The sequence below is a fragment of the Marmota monax genome, unplaced genomic scaffold, assembly GCF_021218885.2.
Source record: "Marmota monax isolate L192 unplaced genomic scaffold, Marmota_monax_Labrador192_F-V1.1 WCK01_AAM20220418_F8-fsc00107, whole genome shotgun sequence".
Taxonomy (NCBI): domain Eukaryota; kingdom Metazoa; phylum Chordata; class Mammalia; order Rodentia; family Sciuridae; genus Marmota; species Marmota monax.
In genome coordinates, this window is record NW_026693761.1 from 4629680 (window position 1) to 4640921 (window position 11242).

Consider the following 11242-nt stretch of genomic DNA (forward strand, 5'->3'; position numbering starts at 1 on the left):
AAAAAAAATAAAATACTTGGGAATCAACCTAACAAAAGAGGTGAAAGACTTATACAATGAAAACTACAGAACCCTAAAGAGAGAAATAGAAGAAGATCTTAGAAGATGGAAAAATATACCCTGTTCATGGATAGGCAGAACTAACATCATCAAAATGGCAATATTACCAAAAGTTCTCTATAGGTTTAATGCAATGCCAATCAAAATCCCAAGGCATTTCTTGTAGAAATAGAGAAAGCAATCATGAAATTCATATGGAAAAACAAAAGACCCAGAATAGCAAAAACAATGCTAAGCAGGAAGTGTGAATCAGGCGGTATAGCGATACCAGACTTCAAACTATACTACAGAGCAATAGTAACAAAAACAGCATGGTACTGGTACCAAAACAGGCGGGTGGACCAATGGTACAGAATAGAGGACACAGAAACCAATCCACAAAACTACAACTATCTTATATTTGATAAAGGGGCTAAAAGCATGCAATGGAGGAAGGATAGCATCTTCAACAAATGGTGCTGGGACAACTGGAAATCCATATGCAACAAAATGAAACTGAATCCCTTTCTCTCGCCATGCACAAAAGTTAATTCAAAATGGATCAAGGAGCTTGATATCAAATCAGAGACACGCCGTCTGATAGAAGAAAAAGTTGGCTATGATCTACATACTGTGGGGTCGGGCTCCAAATTCCTCAATAGGACACCCATAACACAAAAGTTAATAACTAGAATCAACAAATGGGACTTACTCAAACTAAAAAGTTTTTTCTCAGCAAAAGAAACAATAAGAGAGGTAAATAGAGAGCCTACATCCTGGGAACAAATCTTTACTCCTCACACTTCAGATAGAGCCCTAATATCCAGAGTATACAAAGAACTCAAAAAATTAGACAATAAGAGAACAAACAACCCAATCAACAAATGGGCCAAGGACCTGAACAGACACTTCTCAGAGGAGGACATACAATCAATCAACAAGTACATGAAAAAATGCTCACCATCTCTAGCAGTCAGAGAAATGCAAATCAAAACCACCCTAAGATACCATCTCACTCCAGTTAGATTGGCAGCCATTATGAAGTCAAACAACAACAAGTGCTGGCGGGGATGTGGGGAAAAGGGTACACTTGTACATTGCTGGTGGGACTGCAAATTGGTGAGCCAATTTGGAAAGCAGTATGGAGATTTCTTGGAAAGCTGGGAATGGAGCCACCATTTGACCCAGCTATTCCCCTTCTCGGTCTATTCCCTAAAGTCCTAAAAAGAGCATGCTACAGGGACACTGCTACATCGATGTTCATAGCAGCACAATTCACAATAGCTAGACTGTGGAACCAACCTAGATGCCCTTCAATGGATGAATGGATAAAAAAAAATGTGGCATTTATACACAATGGAGTATTACTCTGCATTAAAAAATGACAAAATCATAGAATTTACAGGGAAATGGATGGCATTAGAGCAGATTATGCTAAGTGAAGCTAGCCAATCCCTAAAAAACAAATGCCAAATGTCTTCTTTGATATAAGGAGAGTAACTAAGAACAGAGTAGGGTCGAAGAGCATGAGAAGAAGATTAACATTAAACAGGGATGAGAGGTGGGAGGGAAAGGGAGAGAGAAGGGAAAATGCATGGAAATGGAAGGAGACCCTCAGAGTTACACAAAAGTACATACAAGAGGAAGTGAGGGGAAGGGGAAAAATAATATAAGGGGGACAAACGAATCTCAGTAGAGGAAGCAGAGAGAGAAGAGGGGAGGGTAGGGGAGGGGAGGGGGGATAGTAGAGGATAGGAAAGGCAGCAGAATACAACAGACACTAGTATGGCAATATGTAAATCAATGGATGTGTAACTGATGTGATTCTGCAATCTGTATATGGGGTAAAAATGGGAGCTCATAACCCACTTGAATCAAATTGTGAAATATGATATATCAAGAACTATGTAATGTTTTGAACAGCCAACAATAAAAAATTAAAAAAAAAATAAAATAAAAAAAATAAAAAAGTGGCCAAAAATATATGAAAAAAAAATGTTCAGCAACTCTAGTAATTAGGGTAATAGAAATCAAAACTACACTAAGAGTTCATCTCACCCCATTCAGAATGGCAATCAGCAAGAACACGAGTACTGATAAAGATGTAGGGGAAAACGTCTGGTACATTGTTGGTGGGACTACAAATTAGTGCAACCATTGTGGAAAGCACTGTAGAAATTCCTCAAAAATCTAAGAATGGGACCACTATATGACCCAGCTATGCAACTCCTCAGTATTTATCCAAAAGATCTAAAACCAGCACACCACAGTGACACAGCCACTACAATGTTTATAGCAGCACAATTCACAGTAGCCAAATTATGGAATCAATCCAGATGCTCACCAATAGATGGCTGGATTGGATAATGTAATACATATACACCTTAGAGTTTTGCTCAGATATAAAAAATGAAATAATAGCATTTTCTGATAAATGTATAGAGGTGGAGAAAATCATGCTAAGTCAAATAAACCAGACTCAGAAAATTAAAGATTAAACGTTTTCTCTCATATGTGGAAGCTAGAGCAAAATAAGGGAACAGAGACAGTGGGGGGGGATCAGATACCACAATGATATAGGGAAGATCAGCAGAATTAAAGAAGGAGGATCAGAGAGAGGGAGGAAGGAAGGGAATGGAGAAAATAAATAGAACTTATTGAACAAAATCATTTTGTATTTATATATAAAGATACCAAAGGGCTTTTTACTTTTATGTATACATAGAAGAAAAAAAGTTTAATACAGTAGAGGAGAGAAAATAGGGGGAGGGAGGAGAGCAGGAAAAGAGGAGACTGATCAGGTTTGAAATCACATTTCTTCATGTACGATTCTGTCAAAATGTATCCAGTTACCATGTATAAATATGGTGCTCGAATGAAAAAATAGATATAAAGAATGCTTTATAGAAGGTCTTATCATTGACCAAGTACAGCTACAGATGAGTATGTGAGAGAACTATTGATGGATTTAATTCAGGTTAGAAGGAAGTTTTAGGATGCTTAACAAATACCAAAACCTAAAAAGTGAATAAGGGTATGTTTATTTAATGTGGACAATGTAAAACTGGAATGGACAATGATGATGCATTTCCGTGAAATGAACAATATCAAGGTGGGATTGAGAAGTTTTTAAGTGTGACTGTTCACTAAGTAGAGCTAAATATAAGTTCCTGTACCTGGATTGAAAGAGAATTTTATAAAATGTAGGACGTAGCTTAACAGGACCACATTATAAAAACTAACAACTAAAATAATGTCAGAAACTGCTGCTTTGAATCAACATTAGAGTGAATGCACAAGAGTCAGGCTAATGTTTTATGTTTGCTATAGATGTAGGTGTTAGATGCTAAAATTCCCCAAGTGTCCTTCTTTTCATTTCCTTTCTTGTCTTTGGGTTTCCCTAGGGACTCCTTCATGAATAGACCTGAGCTTTACTCTTCTTTTAGCTGTAATGTACCATTTTTATGCAGAGGGACGTGTGGAAGGAGAGGAACAATTCTGTAATCTTATAATTAATTGTTAGTTTTAGAGTGAGGTTGTGCCTTACCCTGAATTTCACAAGTTCTTTCAAGATTTTTCCCCCATCCTTACAGAGACAGAAAGGTTACTGGATGCTATAAGTGGGTATTTCCCTTCCCTCAGGTTGGTTAGCTTCTAGTAAAATCATTTCCTTTGAGGGCAGTCCTTTGTTAAAAAAAAAAAAAAAAGGTAGAGTGCCCTGGGTATATTTCCACATGATTCCTTTTCCCTTCCTCCTGTCAGAGTGCTAGGGAATTTTTCTTTAATCTTCACCATCAGTAACTGGTAGTACTCTTAGAGATAAAGTTCACCAAAAAAAAAAAAAAAAAAAAAAATGAAGGCCTACTTAACACTAGGTCCTTAGAGTTTTAACTTTCAAGTTTATTCACTCTAAGCCTTGGGAAATATATCAAAATCTATCAGTTATAATTTAAAAGTTTTATTTATTTATTTTTTAATAGAACTGGTTTTAACCATCAGCTTCTGCTTCTGGGCTTTGGCTCCCATTACTGTGATTCTCAATATCTGCATTTTGCACTCAATTTTGAAGAATCAAATCTTTTTGCTCTATGACCTCAAATATCTGATAGATCTAAAAAAATTGGTTGATTTTCAATTTGTTCAGTTTTTATCTTGTTATGAGAATAAGATTCACAACTTCTAAGTTCTTTACGTGTCAGATTAGAAACCAAAGTTAGAATGATCCATTTATACCTAAATATAGACAGGTGACAGGAAACCTGAGAGAGTCTAATACATCCAGGGAATGAAGTTCAGTCATAGTTACTCCACTGAGAAGAATATATTCAGAAAATTATATAAGGAAAATAAAGCCATTCATGAACAAAATGATTGAAAAATATGAAAATTGGTCTGAATGAAAATTAAAGCCATGCCAGTTTTGCCACCAAGGAAATTTATTTTCTGTCTTAATGTCACTAATCTGCAAATCAATTTATTTTTTGTTACTTGCCTGTGAGTCATAAAGTGATTTCTAAGGAGATGACAATAATTCTGGCATAAAAATAGAAATAGTCAGTACTTTCTAGCCACTTTTTGTAGAAATTCAGTAAGTATATTATTTCTCATAGATAATGATGTTGGTATCATTTGCTAAAGAAATAGCACTATGATTCACCTGTCAGTGTCTCAAAAAATACCAAGAAATATAAGTTTTCTTGAGTAGAGATGATTCAAAGTCAATAGAAAATTCCCCACAAGGAAAACATCAGACTCAGACAACTTTACAGAGTAGTTCTACCACACAGTCAAGGAAAACATAATTCAAGTTTTTATGTAAATATTTTCCAGAGAATAAAGATAGAGGGAACACATCTACCTAATTTTATGAGTCTAGCACTTTGATGCTCAAATATGACCAATAATGGTCAAATACATAAAAATTTATAACAACCACACTCTTAAACAAAAATGCAAAATATTAGTAATTAAATAAAATTAGTAATCTATATACAATAATACATAAAATTTAATGCATAACAAATATGTTGATCCCAAGAATGTAATGTTTTTTAACTATACAAAACAAATTAATTTATTATGTTATTAAAGAAAGGTTAATGATTATCTTAATAGATGTGGAACAAACATTTAAAACTTCATAATCCATATATGATTTAAAAATATTTTAGCCACTTAAGAATAGTTAAATTTTAAAAATTAAAAACTATTAATTTTTAAAAAGGTGAATTTAAAAAACAGACAAAATATATATAACAAGCATCAAACTAAACATACAATATTTTACTTGAAATCAAGGAAAAGAAGGATACCTGTTGCAACCACTTCTACTCAACCATTGAATACACGATCTGCTAGTTCAAAGGAGCAAGAAAAAAATTAAAAAATAAATAAGAAGGAAAAAAATCAAGTCTCAGATTCTTGCACAAAACACAATTTTCTATGTAAAAAATATTAAAGAATTAATTAAAAATAAGAAATTTAATAGAAAACATTTACACATTTCTATATACAATAATTGATTTGTAAGTTATAATTCTGCATCAGGAGCAGGCAGTTACAAAGTAGTTTAAAAACATTATTAGTGGAAACTAAAAATGCAAAATTATATAGGAATATAATTTTGAAGAATCAATTGGGTAAAGGACCAATTATTAGAGCTTATCATTGATTATTGATTATTTTTATCAAAATTTCATAATTTGTTCCATTAAATATCTGCATACCTTTCAATAGAATTATTCACCACAAGACATAAGCAATCTTAACAGAAGGTACATTGAGTTCATGAATTCAGGTAGTGGTCACTCTTGAATTTAAAATTGAAACAGTATACTGAGGAGTTGTAAAAACTTTCACATTTATTTCTTGATCTGAAGAGTAACACCTATTCCAGAATGCAAGAAATGCTAAATAACTAAACAGTGGTCTCATCAATTGACCTCAGCCGTCCTCTACTTTTGGCTCCCTTGGTGCTCATGCAATGGCTTCAAGAATGAAGTAGTCCTCATAGAAGGGATGGAAGCTATGCATGGGTCCAATCACAGGTGTTTCTCATCGCCAGGGTTGATGTAGCTCCTGCTACAAGATAGCAACACTTCCAGCAAAAGAAACCAACCCCAAGTCCTCAAATTCTTCTCCTCCAAGGAGAGAAATCACCGACTTTGTTGTAAGTTGATTACATTGAAACTGTTGTGGGTTGAATTTTGTCTCTCCAGAACATATGGAAGTCCTAATACTTGGTATCTGCAAATGTGATCTTGTTTGGAATGGGTTCTTTGCAGATATAATTAAAAGTGCTCTAAGATGACATCATACTGAAGTAAGACTTGCCCTTAATCTGATTGATGTTCTTATAAAAGGAGAAGAGACACAGAGGCACATGCACAGAGAGGAAAAATCTATGTGAATACACAGACAACATGGGTGAAGGTGAAGCAGAGAGTGAAATTATGCAGCTGTAATCTAAGAAGCCCAAAAGGTTGCTGACAATCACCAGAAGCTAGGAGAAAGAGCACAGCTCTGACGACCCCTTGATCCTAGAGTTCTGGCTTGCAAAATTGTGAAAAAGTATGTTTCTTCTGTTGTTTTAAACCATCTAGTTTGTTTCTGAACTCTTGAGAAACTAATACAGGAGAGCTACTACCTTAGGTAGGGGCAAAAATTTATCTCATCTAGAATTGACACATGCTGTGAGTATGGATATTGTTTTCCTTTTATGTCTATAGGTTGAGACAGAAAAATTGAAGTTTTATATAACGATTCACAAGCACGGAGTATTACTCAACATTATCTTGAACCAAGGGCTTCACTTTCTAGCATAGATGGTACCACAGTAGATACATGTCCATCGGCTCTATCAAAGAATACATTATCCAGAACATATTGGTCTAAAGGTACAGGTGGGGCATCAACTTGAAGATGATACATGGAATGTCATTCTCCAGAATCTCTCTGTAACCTATAGGTCTAGAATTCCTAGTTTCCAGAGGGGAGATGCTTCCATGAGAAAAACCAGCTAGAGTTTGGTAGAACTGCAACCTATGATTATGGCAAAGGCCCTGAATACCCATTACTTAGAGAACAGCTGACAACAAAGGGAGGATGGTCTACTTTGATCATCATCAGAAGGAAGCAGGCTGCTCTTTTATGGTGCTGTGAACAAGAATCAGTTCAGTACATACATGTCCTAATGGATTTTCTCTTGAAATTTGTTTGCTCAATCTTGATAGTAAACAGACAAGTTCAGGAGCCATTTCCCGAGTAGGGCGTGGTAATTCAGAGTCTCAGACACTTCTGTAAGCCACATAGATCAGCAAAGATACTTGTGGAGGGGAGGGAATCTAGATATGGTAGTAGAGAAGGAGTATGAGTTATACTTCTGAGTAACTTGAATAATCAGTTATTTGAGTAATCATGTAGAATTTATAGTTAATCCCATTAGTCTTCCTCAACCAGAATCCTGAAGGAGCTCAGTTGTAATGGATGCATTAATATTCCAATCACCATACCTAGAATGGATTGATGATAGTTTATATCCTTCCCAAAATTCACATGTTGAAATCCTAATCCCCAGTTTGATAGCATTATGATGTGACATCTTTGGGAAGTAATTATATCATGAAGGTGGGATCCTCACATAAGGTTACTGCCCTTAAAAAAAGGAGGAGATCTTTCTTTCTCTCTCCACTATTAGGATACAATGAAGACACAGCCATCTACAAACCAGCAAGTAGGCTCCCACCAGACCCAGATCTTCCAGAAATTTGAACTTGAAATTTCCAACCTCAATAAATGTGAGAAATAAAATTCTGTTTTTAAATCACCCCAGTGTATGGTACTTTTTGTTAAAATAACTCAAACAAAGACATCTACTCAGGCACTCATTGCCCAGGATGCTTTCAGTATGGTTGGCTGACAGTTTACACTTGACTTTTTCTATAAGAATTGCTTTTGGGTAAAGAAAGGTGCTTTACCCCCATGATGTTTCCTTTACAGAAGCAGTATACATTCAATAATTGGTAGATGGAGAATTAAAATACCTGACTCCTTTAACTCGGTTTAGGACATCTCTGAAGGACTCTTCGCAGCTCCAGAGCCCACAATGGTACTTGACACCTCTTGTGCATTTGCACCACAATTCAGCTTCTTCATCTTCACATGCCTGTTTCACTTCTTGTCTGCTGTTGATGGCAAAGGCAAATACTTCTATATGTAAATCCTCATGTCAGAGTCCATTTCCAGGGAGACCTAAGTCAAGACAACTGTATAATGTGGCTGTTGAGTAACTGGTCCTAAAATGTATATGAAAGTGTAAAATTGAGGAATAACCAAGAAACTTCTAAAGAAGAATAAATTGGGAAATTAATGTTAGTGTTGGGAGGACCTGATAATATCAGATAACAAGGCTTATCATAAAACTGTCAAAAATAAAACAATATAATTTTACTATCAAAATGGATAAAAGGCTGATAGAGAAGAACAGAGAAATGGACCAGAAACTTAGATCATGGGTTTCACAAGCCTGTGCTTCAGAGATGAGTGAAACATGTATAGTTTAGGAGCTGTGTCATGAAAATTCACTAACAGCACATGTGAGAGTACATTTATGATATCAGAGCAAGGAAGGGTTTCCTAAAGAAGACACAACAAAGCCTACATCATAAAGAAAAAAATGAAGAAGTTTGACTATGTTAAAATTAAGAAATTTCTGTCATCAAGTCACTGTGAACAAAATCAGTAAGTAACTAGAAAAGCATATTGGAAATTCATATAACTACAAAGTATTTGTTTTCAGAATAAATAAAGAAAACCTACAGACCAATAAGGAAAGCTAGAGCCTCTATTTTCAAACTAAAAGACATGCAGGCATCTTTTTGTGACATTAATATAAATCTTTTAAAAACAGTTTTTAGTGAAATGGGAAAAGTCTAAAGAATTATGCAAATTTAGGTAGGAAAGGTGCCTGTGGGTTTCAGACTGAATGCAGTCCATTACTTTGGTATATAACCAACCGCTGTACATGTCATACTGATTTCAGTACTCACTAAAATACTCACATTAAAAATATTCTTAATGTGTCATTTATCAACTGAGCAAAAATTGGTTTCCTCTCAACTAAATTTTCAAGCTCAATTCTTAAAACATTATAATTAAAATTTTCTTGCTTAAAAAGCAAAAAATACATACATAAATACACACACATATGCACACACACATATATATATAACATATAAACATAAACATGATGCATGGACACACATATGTGTAATAACTGTGAACGTGCATTTTATATGCTTATACATTATACAATGAAAATTTACTTTTTCCAGTTAGTCCACAGGATACTTCTTATTTAGCAGATTTGATATATGATATGAATTGCACAGGGGTTACTAATTAGGAAAGTATCTTTTGATCACATCCCTCTTGCTTCCCATTAGTCCATGTATATTAAAGAGTTACAGATCTCCTCTTTTCCCAGCACCTGCAATCCTCAGTAGCTATTCTTTTCTATCAGAGTACCAAGTCACTACTCAATACTCCAGGGGAATCTATCAATTCTTTAAAGCTGGAAAAACAAATGAAATTCTGCACTTAACCAGGTAAGATGATAAAATTAACATGTTTTTATTTGATCTTTCAGGAATATTCTGTAACTGCAAATAACAAAAATGTTTTTGCTTCTTCATGGGCACTCCATTTGCAATCTTAAGTCAATAGGACTTTGACACACTGGAGTGCACTGCCATCTCCTAACATTGGAAGCTTTGTTTTTGTAAAAGTCAGTCTTATTTTAATCCTAGTCACTTTAGTCATTGTAACCAGAATTATGTAAACTTTCTAAATAGACTAAATATTCTAAAAATAGAGTAAAACACCAGCCTCCGCACCAACCAAGTCACAATATGGTGTCTGACCTAAACCCACAAATTGAGGATATGATGGAAAGCCATTTATCAAACTGGCAGTGACCATAACATGCTCCTATCACTGGGTCAAAGACAGGCAGCCAAGTGGCTGTCACTCAAAGTCATTCCATTACCTTAGAAAAAGCATTCCATTCACACATTCCTATGAATGTTTATCATATTTGTCTTCCAATTTAAAGTCAGTGTGGGGATGTGTCTTTTTAAAATGTTTTTTATTTTTCATATTTTGGAAAACAATGGAACTATTTCCAACTTTGTAACTATGTTTTCAGAATCTTCCTTGAAGACATATGATTGTGGGCTGTGGAAAATAATTTGTTCCTCTAAGTTCATTATGACTTATAGTACAGCCTTGGGGATTTTAAATCTTAAGGAAACTTCTGTAACCATTGGGGAGCCCTGTGAAGACAGAGGAATTAGCACTATGGTAAAGGCACAGTTCATTTGTATTTGTTCCTCACTTGCAAATGCAGGATCTATAAGGCCTCATTTCCTCTCTCAGATGATACCTATGAGTTCACAAACTCAGCTGCCATGTTCTGACTGCTGTATCTTTCTTTGTCTTCTCCTCCTATAAGTTTGCCCATCAGAAGTGCTACTAATGATAACTTTAAATCACAAAAGCCTATTTAATGAACTAAAAGAAATGTGCTTTCTCCTTCATTGTCACTTGCTTTTGGAAAAGTAGCAAAGCCAAGCTACTGCCTTATACTACCTCACTGTCCGTATTTAATTTAAAATATTCAGTATGAGCAATAAGATAAGTATGCAAGTTACCTTCAATCTACAGTCTAGAATCTGAGGTTTCCTGACCCTCCATTCACATGCTACTGCAGGTTATTTAGATCTTGAGAGACTCTAGCAGGTGCCCACTCTCCACAAGAAAACACAACAACAAAAAAATAAGCCCTTTAAAGCATAAGGTATAAATCTCTACCACTAAATTTGCTGATTAGAAATAAGTTTTCATTAGGGAAAGACATAGTGATCAAAGTAGGTAATTGGCAAGGAAGATGGTGTGGACACCTCTATGCTTTAATAAACAGGGTGTAAGAATCTGGTGAGCCCAACACCTGAATCTCTTGCAGTAAAAAAACAAAACAAAACAAAACAAAACAAAACAAAACAAAAACTGTAAGACCAATACTCTAGATCCCACTAAAATCCTACCACTCAACCCTAATCAGTTAATGGAGGATTTTGTCACCTTTTCTGAATGAAAAATGTGTTCTTGTTTTCATTCTTGCCATTTCTCTTGTGATAAACTTTAA